The sequence below is a fragment of the Pinus tabuliformis genome, chromosome 1_1 (genome assembly GCF_031772625.1).
Source record: "Pinus tabuliformis cultivar Carrire ecotype Pingquan chromosome 1_1, CPIR1, whole genome shotgun sequence".
Classification (NCBI taxonomy): Eukaryota; Viridiplantae; Streptophyta; class Pinopsida; order Pinales; family Pinaceae; genus Pinus; species Pinus tabuliformis.
Genome location: NC_142297.1, coordinates 49,759,263 through 49,774,037, shown reverse-complemented (window position 1 = coordinate 49,774,037; position 14,775 = coordinate 49,759,263).

Genomic DNA, 14,775 nt, shown 5'->3' with positions numbered 1-14,775 from the left:
TTCCTTCAATAGTAACATCCTCATCATTCTCATGTATCAAAAATGGAAAAAACACAGACTAATCCAGAATGGGAATCCCCCTTCAGTATGTGGAACATCATCATCATATTCAAAATAGAATTTTTTAGATGCAAATTTCTCCAAATGAGTCAGTTGTCTATCAAGAGTGGAATTATCTTTATCTTATTCAAGAAAATTAACATCTCTGGAAAGAATGAACTTCTTATTTTCTTCATCAAATAGCTTGTATGCTTTGGAAGTATTAGAATAACACAAAAATATACATTTTCGACTTCTTGCACCTAATTTATTTTTTTGTTGCCTAGGAATCAAAGCATAACACTTAAATCCAAAAATTCTGAAATGTTGAACAGTTGGAGTCCATCATACCAAAGTTCATAAGGAGTTTTGTTGTTAATAATAGAAGAAGGAAAACGATTTCTAATATAAGTTGCACAAATAATTACTTCTCCCCAAAACATTAACTTCACATTCTTAAAGAACCTCATAGACCTAATCATGCTAAGCAAAGTTCTATTCATACATTTTGCAATGCCATTCTGTTGTGGATTATAAGGTATCATAGTTTGATGTTTGATTCCAATGCCCTTCAAATAGTGTTCAAAGGCATGTGAAGTATACTTGCCACCATTATTAGTTCTGAGAATGCATATATTTTGTTGAATTTCATAAAGTTTTAAAAACTTCAAACACTTGTGACTTATCTTTCAACAAATACACCCAACATGTTCTCAAGTGATCATCAATAAATGTTAGCACATATTTATTTCCATTGGAAGTTGCAACATGCATAGGTCCACATAAATTTAAATGTATGAGACTTAATTTTCATAAAGATCTTAAAGAACTATGAAAATGTTGTTTACAATGCTTTCCCAAAATACAAACATCACAGGGTGTAATCTTTCTTGGAATTGTAGGAAGACCTGTAATACCTTTCTTTTCATAATTTTGATGTTGCCATAATTGATGTGACCAAATCGAGCATGCCACAAGCTGGGAGATAGGATATCACTTTGTTGTTCGAAAAGAGTACAACTTTCACGAGAATTAGTAGACAAAGTACCATTTAATTTTAAAAGTGTACCTTCTTCCACACTGGTCATAATAATTGTATGATTAGATGCTCGTCGTATCTTGATGATGTCATCAAATATATGAATAGAATGCCTCTGTCACTAAATATGGATAAGAAACATCAAATTTTGTTGAAACTATGGAATATAAAGTACATCTCGTAAAACATAATATGCAAGATTTGGTATCTTCAAACGAATAGACCCAATGTTAGATGGTTTAATTTGAGACTTGTTAGCAAAGTAAATAACACCATCAATATCATCATTGAAAGTTTCAAAAACATGTCGCCTAAATGTCATATAACAAGTGCCTCTTGAATCCAAAATCCAACTATCTCACCGTGAAGAAAATGCAGCGTTGAAAACATCATTAATATTAAAACTATAGTGAAAAACAATGTAATGTGGAGACTCTGGTGATTTTACATTATCTAGTGGTAGTTGATCTTTCTTTTCATCCAACTATTATCTCCTTTCATTGACTTTCTCACAAGTGATTTTACAGTTAGCAGCAGCATGACCAATTTTACTACATCTAAAACATATGATAGTTGGTCTATCATTAAAATTCCCTTGTTGTCTATCATTTTGTTGTTTGTCTCTCTGATTATTTTTGCCCCTTCCCCCTGCCTCTATTATTTCTCCTACCATAGCCTTTACTACTTTTATCACCTCTAGAAGTTTCAGCATGAGACTTTTGATCCTTTTGTGCATGGCGCAAAGTTTCTACATTAGAGTTAGGTGGAGCCTCTTTCTTCCCAAAGGCCTTTTCTCTCTCAGTTGTTTTGTTTACAGGTTTATCAAATGTAATGTCTTTTAATTGCCCACTAGCTTGGAGAGATTTCAAATAATGTGAATAGACAGGGTGAAGGACCTTTATAAAAGTTGTGAGTTGTAAATCTACTTCAATTCTAGTGGCTTTTATATCATGAAAATTGGTTTTTATTTCATAAGCACTCTTCAATTGATCATTATATTTCATCTCCAAATTGAACAATTTCTACAACAACTGAATAATTTCGAGTTCAGAGTGTGAATCATGCAATTATTTCAATTTCTTTAATGCTTTGAATGCGGTATCACAAGAAACGATATATCGTCTTACCTCTTCTGTCACTAATGCAGTTATTAATGCATATGCCTTGTTGTCCTTTGTCTCCCAAATTGCACGATGCTTCTCGTTATCAGGCATCTCTTGTGCAATTTTTTTTCCATCTTTATTTGTTCTGCCTTGACAAACTTCCCATAAATTGTTAAAAACAAGGGCACTTTTAAGCTTTTTGATGCAAGTGCATCTAACATCGGTCAATTGTTTACTAGAGGAGTTAGTTTGTAAAGTGAGGATTTAATTAATTATTTTATTTTTCTATAGTTTTTAAGAGAAATGAAGATTACTGAAATAGGAGAAGATTCGAGAGTATTGTGGAAGGTTGAGAGGATAATGGATTAGTTAGCTCTTACATAGGGATAAGGGATTAGATGAGAGATTTTATGGATTATGAAAGATATTTTGGGAGTTTGTTGAGGCTCTAGAACCTATTTTTGTTCAGATCCATTTGTATAAATTGAGATGAGCCCATGAGATATGTATGATGTATGTAGAAGTGTGTGAGTGAGCGTATGGAATGAGAGGCCATGAATAGGCCATCAGTTCTCCTGTAATTATTATTTTTATTAATTAATCATTTTCAATTTATGTATACATGCTCGGTATGAGTTTCAATTCAGTTTTATGTGTGTTTGTGAAGACTATATGGTTAGATGTTATTTGACCTGCGTCAATTTTTGGTATCAAAGCACAAGGTTGGGTTTTCGAAAGAGGTATGACGAAATGGTAAGTACGTGTTGTTGTGTCGCTGTGTATTGAGCACTTTATTGTTGGGTATTGACTGTATTTGCAACGTGGAGCGAGGATGTTGTTCTACTGTAGCACGTTGTCCATTTTTTCGTCGCCCAGGGTCCAAAACAATTGTGCTACCACAAAAGCATCATTTTCATGGCCATGCTTATTTAATCCTAGGAGTTGCTGAGTTTCTTCAGAAAGAGCTCCCTTTTGTACTATCAACCTTTCACGAGAAATCAACGAGGGACCGACATTCTTTTGCACGAATTCTTTTGCACGAATCATTGAAGCAAGGATGATTGCAGATGGGGATTTATTATGTTACAAAGACAGATTGACAAACTAGAAGAAGTAAGAATGAGAAATCTTCGTGGAATTCTCTTGTTGCTGAAGACCAATGCTCGAAGGATAGTTAGAACTGTGATCGTTGTTGCCACCATTTTTGAAGAATCGAAGACGTGTTCAGTTGTTGTGCGAAGCTGTTGGAGATACGATTTGTGTTGAGCGTGGAGAAAGAATTGTCTGTCATGGGCTTGCAGGAGGCCACAGTACGAGGTTAGATTCCTGCAGTGGATGATCAGGTGAACATTGTCAAATATCTGGAGCGAAATTTTGAAGATAAAGAGCCTCCTTCTTCAGACTTCAAAATGTTTAGTTTGTGGGCATGAGAGTTTGTGATGTGTCTTCTATTGAATATTGATCTTTTATTGGAGCATTATTCGATGTTAGAAAGCGTTGTTCAAATTATACACACTGTGTAGAAAGACTTACAACGTGTTATGCAGTGTGTTGATGGAGATCTAATGCATTTATGCCACACAACTAAACTGCGTGATGTGATGAGATTTGCTAAAGAACCATGGTTCGACTAATTGCTATTGCCTGTGAGTGTAGAAGAATTTAGTTCTGTCATTGCCTGTTTGGTTGCCATCGCAGGATTTTTCTATGAAGGTAAGATTGCGTGAACACACTCCATTGGTCGATTTGGAATTATTCAAAAATCTACCATCTTTTGACTATGCATCTGTTGTTTTGTTCCACATTGTGCCTATATTCTTAACGACATACAAAGATCAGAATTCCACAAGTGGTAGATCATGACAAAGAGTTTATTGGAAACGCATGAATTTTGAAGGCTTAAAAGGCCTATCATTATTCAAGAATCCAATGAGATCAAGAAATTTAAGAAAATAAAATAAGATCCAATGAGATCAAGAAATTTAAGAAAATAAAATCAGAGAAGGATAGCAGATTGGAGGTTCGAGGACAATTTCCAAAAGAAAATGTGGCTTGGAATTGTGGTCTACTTTTATATTGACGTGAGATCCACTTCACATAAAACCATTTATTATTTTCATAAGGATAAAATTTCATAAGTGAAATTTTTCATGTTTTAGGGTAAAATATAATTCATAAGTGGATATTAAAAGAGGAGAGAGAATAAGTTCTTTGAATTATATTAAAGTGGATTTTATTGTGAGATAATTAATGTACTAGTATACATATTGAAGTAAAAGTCTATATGTAATGAAGTGAAAAGAGTCTAGTAAATAGTGTCAAGTTCAAATTCAAATGTTTTTTTTGGGAATATTTTTGATAAAGTTAAAGTTGAAGAGTGAATTTTTCAAGTCAAGTGGTCAAAAGTCAAATTAAAGTTTGAGAAATCATATTTTATAAGGGTGTATTTTCGATTGTACTCGACATCGAAGGTCATTAATGCAAAATTGATGTAAAAGTTTGGAGTCAAAAGAAAACTTAGCGTCAAGTCAAAAGTGTCATTTATTGTAATGGGTGCATGATCGGCAAAACCTGACACCCAAAGTTTGGTCAAAGTGTTGTAAGGACAAATTGAAGAGTTACTGCAATTGTTGTTTGCAGCAAAAAGGAGCAAGAAGTGTTCAGGAGCAAGGTTCAAGTGAAAGGAACCATTGACCAAGTTTAGAGGAGATAACTTGGTAAAGTGATTCAGTTGCAGGTTACAGTGAACAAGGTGAAGTTCACGAAAGAAGATGAAGATGGATCGAGATAAAAGTCACAATGATGGCATAGCAATTAGCATTGTTGATAAAGAGAAAGAGATCGTTGAATTAAAGGCACGACTTGACGTGCAAATGGAGTTGTTACAAAGACAGAGACACAGATGGCTAATAAAGAAAACAGTTAAATGGCCAATCCAACAATTGATGGAAAGAAGACAAAAGCATAAACTAAAAGTTTTATAAGCAGAGAAACTCCAGACAAATATATACATTTGTGAACAAAAGAAAGAACCATTGATGGGTGACAACGATGATGATGTGAATGTGGGAAAATCATTGAAGACTATTGTGCATATTGAAAAGAGGCCAGAATAACATGTAGATGATGAATGTATGGATATGGACACCAATCAGAAAATTGAAGAAGATGAGGAAGAGTTAGTGGACAACTTAAAGGATTGTATGCTGATGAGCCCCAAAAATGGATAATTATTTGGGCTCATTCAACCTCCTAATTCGACTTAATCCACCATTCTCATTAGTTTATTGCATGTTTTTTATTATATTTATGCTAATAGAGTGAATTGGGTTAGTCATTATGCCAACAAGTCTAATGGGTGCTTTTTGTAGCCTTTTTGGTCAATTTGGAGACAAAATTGAAAGTCTTAATGAGCACTTGGCAGCCAAATTCGTGGGAGAACAAGGGAGAGGATTTGTAGGAAGGTGTCCCCTTCATTTATGGGCCCTTACCTCGAATTCTCCACCATCAGCTCAGAGTTCAAGAGCCACCAAATCAATTAGCACAAGGGCAGCCAAGCAAGTCAAGTAGGATTGTTGTTAACTACAAGTTTTGGGCAGCCGAGTCCCTAAAGTTTAGGAGGACTGTTGGGGTCCTCAATCTGTACTAATAAGAAGGCTTAGGGCCTCATTTTGGTTGGCTAGTGGTTAGTCATTTTTATTAGCTAGTGGTTAGTCATTTTGTAGCCAATAGTTAGTCACTTTGTAGTCATTTTTGTATTCATTTTGTAGTCATTTTGTAGTTTGATTCTTAGGCAGTAGATTAGCTTTGCTTTCAGCACATTTTCAAGTTCTCCTTGGGGACAATTTTTGGAATGTAACATTTCTTTTGATCAATAAAGATGAATCCAGCTTTGCACCAGGTCTAAATCTCTCTTAGGAGGTTGTAGCTCTTGGGGTTGGGCCCATCTCAAGTGCCCAGTACCTCCTTTGTTTATCTTTATGTGTTTTTGCTGCATTCTTAGAATAAAATCTGCTATTTAGATTTAAATATTGTGTTATTGTTTAGGTTGCTTTTGGTGATTAAAAAGGTTTTTCAAGTTCGGATTTGCTTGATAGGTTAATCATATGGAAGATCTTCAGAAAAAAAGGCTACTAAACACCTTGGATCTCACCTCCCCCTCAGTGGAATCATGAGTTGGGACCAATGTGACTTTGCTGCCAACAAAAACGTTGTTTTGCTTTGCCATGCAATCCTTAGTGTTGGAATCCTCTTTTGTATATGTTGATATTAGTAGCGTTTAAATGCTTCAGTTGATGATTTCTTAGTGGCATAAATTAGTTCATGCATTCCATTTCGAATAAATTGTTGTTCATTTCCTTTTGTTGTTACTTAGGTCAGAATAGAGTAAAGTAACTAGGTCATAGGTTTTATAAGTGTTTGTTTGTTCAGTTTGAAAAACCACTTGCAGAGTACCTATTACCCTTCCTTACCTGCACATACTCCATCCAACCTACCTGTTTCATCCTTCACTCAGAACCCTTACCTTACATTTACCTCATTCGCTTACTTTGCCATGATTCTCATCTTCTTGTGCAACATCGTTTCATCCCTCCTTGAACAAATCTCACCATCTGCGCCACTCCTCGACTCCATCCTCCAAGTCTTGAACTCCCCTACACCCCTATTTCACCTCCATACTCGTTCCTCCACCTTTTCCCCTCCATCCATTCTCCAAAATCCTCTTTTCAGAACACACTGTAGAAAATTACAGAACTTCCTGTAGAAATCTCTGAGCATCATGTAGAACCCCTGCAGACTTCCTGAAGAAGCTCACAAATGAGGTTTCTTGATAGCCAAACTTTGTGAAACTCTTCGGAAGGGTGTTAGGGACTCCTTAGACCCTCTCTGAACATTCTCAACCTTTTCAAAGCATTTCTCATCCTTGATCCACCTCTGCACAGTAACAAAATAGTTAGAAGCACATGCATGATAATTCCAACAACTTGAACAAAAATACAAAAATATGTCTTCTTCAGATAGAGGTAGTCTAGACGCATGTATTTTACCTTCATAGAAGTAATGGCATCTCTTTCAGTAGTTTGCATGCTCTCCTTTGTGTCAGTAGGACTAGCTGGTAGAATTAGGGTTTGCTAGGGTTTGTGTTTCTTTTTGGCTTTCGGTTTCTTTCCGCAAGTAGATTAGCTTCCTTCGAGTTATCTTTCATCCATCAATTAAAAAGCTTCTTCTAAGAGCTCATAGAAGTTGGCTTAAGCTCCTAGCAGACTTGTGCCAGCTGACCAAGTGACAGCTGCGGCAAGAGCTAGTACTTGTGCATACAGCATCGTCGCTTCCAAGTTTGTTACGAACTACCGGGTTGATAAAATTAAAGAAGGGAGTTCCAGGAGTTGCAGCATTATTGTTGCAATACTGGAGCCCACCATATGCTACATAAGCAAGGGATGCAGGAAGCCATAAGAGAGACCTCCAGGTCTCATGATTTTGAAACTAATACTTATTTTGTGTTCACAGGTAGTGGAGGATCACAAGAAATCGAGAGTAAGCTGAAAATTAAGGAAGCTCAGGAACCATTGGAAGAACCTATGCAAGTCTACAAAGGCATAGATATGGAAGTTGTTGCAGAAATGAATTTTTTAGAGGGTTGGTTGGACAATCCAAAGAATAGTTCTGAAGCAAATGAAATGATGATGGACTTCAACAATTTCATAGAGGACGGGGACGAGGTTTCAATGAAGAAAATGTGGCAGAAAAGTGGCAGCGATAAGGACGACTTCAAAAAGAAGAGGCAAAGAATGATAGAAGATGAGTGGTATCCTAGTGAATTCATGGACAAGGGTCAATTTCAACAAAGAATGGGTGATTTTTACCAGCAGGAAGACAAGTTGGACATGGAAACTGAAGAGATTACAAGATTGATGGTGAAAGTCTCCCAAAAGAGACACATTGTAGGAAAGAAAGAAGATGGCATAAGCTTGTTAGTGACATCAGAACAAGCATACATCAGCAAAGAGAAGGGAGAATTGCAACATAAAGTTTAGAAGCCTGGAAGACAAGAAAAGACAGCCACTGAACATCAACAACATAACAAAGTACATGATCAGCGACAAACTAAAGTTTGGGATCCAGAAAGATTTTATCATCTTATGAACATTGATGATCGAGAAACCATTATTTTCTTTTACCTGGGGAGTCTGATGCAGGTGCATCTAACCCAGGTCAATTGTTTATTAGAGGAGTTAGATTATAAAGTGAAGATTTAGTTAATTATTGTATTTTTCTATAGTTTTTAAGAGAGAATGAAGATTATTGTAAATAAGAGAAAAATCAAGAGTATTATGAAAAGTTTGAGAGGATTATGGATTAGTTAACTCTTATCTAGGGATAAGGGATTATATGAGAGATTTTATGGATTATGGAGATATTTTGGAAGTTTGTTGAGACTCTAGAACCTATTTTGGTTTAGATCCATTTGTATAAATTAAGATGGGCTCATGAGGCATGTATGATGTATGTAGAAGTGTGTGAGTGAGTGTGAGAAATGAAAGACCATGAATAGGCCATGCATTCTCATGTAATTATTTTGTTTTATTAATTAATCATTTTCAATTTATGTGTATATGCTCGGTGTGAGTTTCAATTAGTTTTATGTGGGTTTTCCATAGTTGGAGTTGTCCTTAGTGGAAAGGAGAACTATCAAACTCATAGGGGAATTTCCATAGTTGGAGTTGTCCTTAATGGAAAGGAGAATTACGAAGAGTTGTTTAGAAAGTGAATTTTTGTCACTTTCTAAACTCTTGATAATTCTCATTTTCCTTAAGGACAACTCCAACTACGGAAACTATTGAAGTCATAATTGTTTTGCAATCAAATAAATTTTTCAAACAAATCCTTTTCAAAGTTTCAAATATGTGAATTAGTCCTCTAAAAGAAAATATAAATTCTTTTTTTATAAAAATTGGCTTAGTGATTTGATGGTGGGCTTCAAAAATAATCTAGCAGATAACTAAGTTCAAATCTCATTGTTTCCTTTTTTCTTTTTCTCTTCAACTTTTAAAACTTATTTCAAATAAAAACAAACTTGTCCTGGAATATTTCCACCGCTTTTTACTCCAAGTTAATTAATTTCAAAATTGGCCACTTTTATTTTTATTTTCTCATTTCACCTTTCTTGCACCATTTTTTTCTTAAATACAACTGATAAAAGAAATGAAAAATATTTTCTTTAATCACAATTTGATATAGTTTCCATTCACTTGATACTCGCCAACTTTTTCTCCTATTAACTTTCACATTTATATGATTCTTTCTCTGTTCACTTTCACCTATCTAGTTTTGCTTCTTTCTCTATTCACTTTTACCTTTCTAGCTCTGTCTCTTTCTCTATTCACTTACACCTTTCTGGCTCTGCCTACTTCCACACAAAGATGTTTCTAGAAGTAATATAAAACATATGGGAAATGTATTCACCTTACTCTTGGTCTCATATTATGGAAATGTCTCTATATTCATTTATTTTTTACAAATCCTTGTCAAAAAAAATCTGAAATATCTTTTTTTACTTTCACTTTCATGAACCTTGAAGCATTCTCTACTTTCCAATACTATGTGTGTTAAATTTAAACGCCAAATATGGAGAAAGAAAAATATTTCACTAAAAATAATTAATAATTCACTTCCAAAAAAAACGCTTCAACACTTCACTAATATTCAATGTTATTTATTCATTGTCGATTGTGCCAACAATAAGAGTTACTGGTGGGTAATCACTTTTACTTTGGTTACTTTTAACTTGATTTCCAACACCCTTGCAATCTTTATCTCATGTCTTTGCAAGCAATGCGCTACTCAAAATGCATTTTATGAAACTTGTACATTCATCTCTGCATAAACTTCAAACCATTGCCTCCTTATAAACAAACTCAATAGGCAAGGAGTTTATAAACTATTTAACCGAGGGACTGATACCATTGTACCTGAATAAGCTCTACAATGAAATAGCATCATATTAATGATAAAATCACTTATTTATACATGTGCAATCTAGGTACGTGATAGTTGTGTCTCGGTAACTTATTAATTGTAAAAGCAGAATATGAAACTAATTACATATTGTACAATAACAATCCTGAAGGATTAGTTAACATCTTTTTTAATTTAAAAATGTAAATTCGGATTTTAAATATGTCGTAGTTTGCTTATGAGTCCATCAAAAGCTTATCTTTGTTGTCCATGCTATAGTGATGCAACAAGTTGATGAACAAAAGTGCAATGTTATAGTGATGCAACAAGTTGATAAACAAAAGCACAAGAAGAAAGAAAAAAGCATTTGTAGAGAGTTAAAAAAAATGATTGCGCAATATTGAAAATTAGAATTATAGTTCATATTCAATACCTACTAGAGCAGATACTACATCAAAGTCTCAATTTGAATTGGATCACACAGATCCCTTGGCAGAAGAAAGAGTAGAGATCGAAATATGTAAAAGGCGGTTAGGAGATGTAAAGGCAAACTATTCAAAATCCGCTAGAGGAACCAGAGAAATGACCTTAAATAATATTCAAACAGGCCTTCCAGGTCTATTCCAAGCACTGAGTAGTTTTTCAAGTTTATGTGCACGTTCCTTTGAGGATATCTGTAATCAGATCAAGTCTTTGAAGAAACATTCACTTCGAGAGATCCTATCTATGTATAGATTATACTCTGCAATAATATTTGTTTCAAGGGTCCTCACATTGTAATTTATATTATATGCAGATATTGAGTTGCCCAGAAGCATTTTTCTCTATTGTGCATACAGGAAATAAACTTGGTTGTGACTTGTTTTTTGATTGCCGCATTTGAGTTATGTGTACACCTCTAAGTTATGTGTACAAGATTATGGAAGCTAGGGAAGGAAATTAGTTTGGAGCTATGTCAATAATGTAACTTAAAATATCTAAGATAATTATTTTGTCACATTGATCATATGGATATTAACTTGCACATAAAAGGTGTTGTGATATCATTGTCATGTTGATTGTTGTCTTTTTTTTACTTGGCTAGCCCTTCAGAAAAGAAAAAGACAACAATCAACATGACAATTGTGGTTCCTGGTTTATATGTGACAACTTTTTTATTTGCATCTAGTGCAGTTCATGGTTTATATGTGACGGCTTTGCTATCCGCATCTAGTGCTAATGAAATGAAATGAAATTTTAGCGTCCACAAGACTAGATATAGTTTATGGGACAACTAGCTTCCCTGTTTTTTGCTTTACACAATTCAATCCTCTTATTATTCAAATTAAAGATGAACTGACCCAACCTTCTAACATTGCCCTCATTGAAAAGACAATGCCAAGGAACCGATGTTAACATATTGTTGTAACTATCTCTGATGTCTCTGAAAGCATCACATTCCAAAATGAAATGTTTTTCCAATTCCACTGCTCCAGAAGTGCAAAAAGTACACACCTGTTCTTCTCAAGCTTCTTTAGTCTTTTCCCACAACCTATTTCACACCGTAATTGAAAATAATAAAAAGAGAATCAATAGAGCCATTATCCCAGAAAATATTCACAATAATATCTAATTTTTTTCCACCAAAAGCACGGGCTTAGAACCTTCGGTGCAACCGAAGTGTATATGTTTTATTACTAAGGCCAATGTTCGTTGACAAGTAGGGGAACTTGGAGCTGAGAAAAATTAGTGTCGAGGGCTTACTATTTAGTTTCTTATTCTCATATTCAAGTTTAAATTTTTGGCTGTGTAACATATCGTTGTGTTTGAGCATCCTTGTGTCTCCTTCTGATATCATTGTCAGGCAATATCTCCTACATGGACTGAGAATACAATGAAAAGAAGGGAACAAGAAAGAATGAAGGCAGTCAGTGATGAAAGGTTTTGACTCTGCATATTTTACAATGATTCTGGAACTTATCTCTTCTAAATAATTTCACTTCTATTTCCTGATTTATTATGTTACTGTATTTTTTGTGCACTTTGAAATGGTTACGCTGATATTCCCCCTCCCCTAAAAACACTGACATTGGATCCACCCTAGTTCCGTTTATGTACAGATCTGCATACAAAAAACAGATCAATTTTTCGGTCCATGGATCGATACACGACAAGAATAAATTGAGTAAGAATCTTCTAAGATGTTGATGTATTTTGTCCACAGATGAATTCTTTGGTGCATTGAGAAGAGTGGTAATATTGGTATTCACAACCAGCAGTATTCTTGCATTCAAATTCATGCAGAGCGTTACAGAGAAGGCTTTTGCATGAAACCTTGTTGTAAGTGGAGGAACGCGAATGATCATAGATGAAGCATAGAACTTTAAAGATATGCAGAAATTATATATAAATATTTTATTAAAGAGATGAAATTACAGATGATGCTATTACAATTGCGGGTGCCTGGCTTATATATCGCCATGGACACCCTTTAGGGAAAGGGCATGATCTTATGATCGTGCCCTTTCATCTAATTTAACTGAAACTTAAATAATAACCTAATTTAACTAATTTTTTACATAACATTGTCTTCCTCCCGAAAGAATGCTTTGTCCTCAAAGCATACGCAACGACGGATGTTGTTGACAAAATGCTTCATTCTCCCAAGAAGCGTCTTCTTCGATAAGTCCTTCCACTTGATTATATATTCCAAGATGATCAAGGTCCCACACTTTAAAAGGTCTTGGATCAATCTCTCAATTTCCGTTTTTTGGTGATGTGAATATCAGTATGGCTTGATGTTGACGGACTCTGATCTTACCTTGACTTCTATTGTATGCTCAATTTCCCTATTAGGTGGCATCTTCATGGGTAGGTCTTGAAATACTTTTCCATGCTTCCGAATCAGATCTTGTATCTCTGGTGACTCTTCTCTGGTCATATTTGCAAATAACATTTCTAATTGATGACATTGTATTACATAAGTAGGTGCTCTTTTTCGACTCAGCTTCATCATCTGAGATGATGATACAACTTGATTTTCTGGTGCTTGGAATCCGTGTAGCTTGTACTTCTGACCTCCCCATTTGAATTTTATAAATTGTACTTGATGGTTGGCAGCATAAGTACCTAAAGTTCGTAACCATTGGATACCTAAGACTACATCTACTCCTCCTAACGGTACTGTGAAAAATAGAGACTCTAGATTAAAGTCTTGAATCTGCAAATTGACCTTATGGCATTTCCCTACCTTTTCAATCTTCTTACCATTAGCTACCATCACTTTCATGTTTGGTAAGGGAAATGAAAAGATATTGAGTCTCTTTGCCATGGTTGCATCTAAAAATTTTTGTGTGCTTCCAGAATCTACGAGAACCACTATGTTGTTCTTCTTTATGTGTCATTTTAACTTTAAAGTCTGAGGTTGTGATATACCTGTCATAGCTGATAATGACACTTGTGGAATACTTCCATCATCTAATTCTGGCGAGAATTCTGGGGCGTCTTCTGTGTCTTCTATGTCATAATCTTCACTGTTTGAATCATTGGTTGCTTCACAATTATAGAGGTTCTTTGGTTCTTTTCCTTTAGCACATCTATGTTTGGGGTCCCACTTCTCACCACAGCGCTTGCATTTACCCTCCTTTATCCTTTGCGCTTCCACATTAGATTTTTCATCTTCACGACGATGTGGTGGAACATATCTTGTATTATTTGAGTCCACACACTGGGGTATCCTTCGTCTTGCATAAGCTTTTTCCGTTGTTGACCAAAATATTGGTTCGGATTTCTTTTCGGCTATTTTTGTTTTTCGTCTTGCTACTTCTATAGATGTAATGTCATGCATCTCAAGTTCTGCTTGTAAATGGGTTTTGAGTCCCGAGATGTATGACTGAATTAGACGAGATTCTGATAACCCAGGTACTCGTGTTACTAAGGTCTCCCATTCTTGAGTGTATTCATCCACACTTCCTTTTTGTCGTAATTTGATGAGTTTTGAAAAGAATTCTTCTTCCTTTACACCTTGGAATCTTTTGAAGAATGCATCTTTAAATTTTCTCCAGCTAATGACGTGTGTTGTCTTTTTCCACCACATATACCAGTTATATGCTTCTCCTTCCATTTTCATGGATGCATGCCTGAGCTTTTCATCATCATCATTGATGTCATATATCTCAAAGTATTATTCTGCTTTATTTATCCATGCAACATTGTTTTTCTCGTTTCCATCGAATTTAGGCATCTCGACTTTTGCCCGTCACTAATATGTTGCTACTGGTTGAGCGAAAAAAGGATGTTGATCGGTAAAGTTATCCCAGAGTTGCTTGTTTGTAAAGGCTGTGTTACTCGCTTCTTGGTGGGGTGTCACTGATTTTTTTGGGGATTCAACTTTGTCATGAGAGTCTGTGGACTTAGTTGAATCTGACGAGACGTGTTCTAGATTCTCTTCACCTTCTTTTAGTAGTTGTTCGGGTGTACAATTCGACCTTTTACACAGACTTTTCAGCATTGTTAAGACCTCTCTGATCCCTGCTTCTGTCTGGATATGGTAATTTTCCATCTTTATTTCTATTCGATTCGTCGTATCTTGAAGATTTTTGATTTTGTCTGCTTGCTCCCCAAGCTTGCTCTCGACTTCATTTAATCTTTTATTGA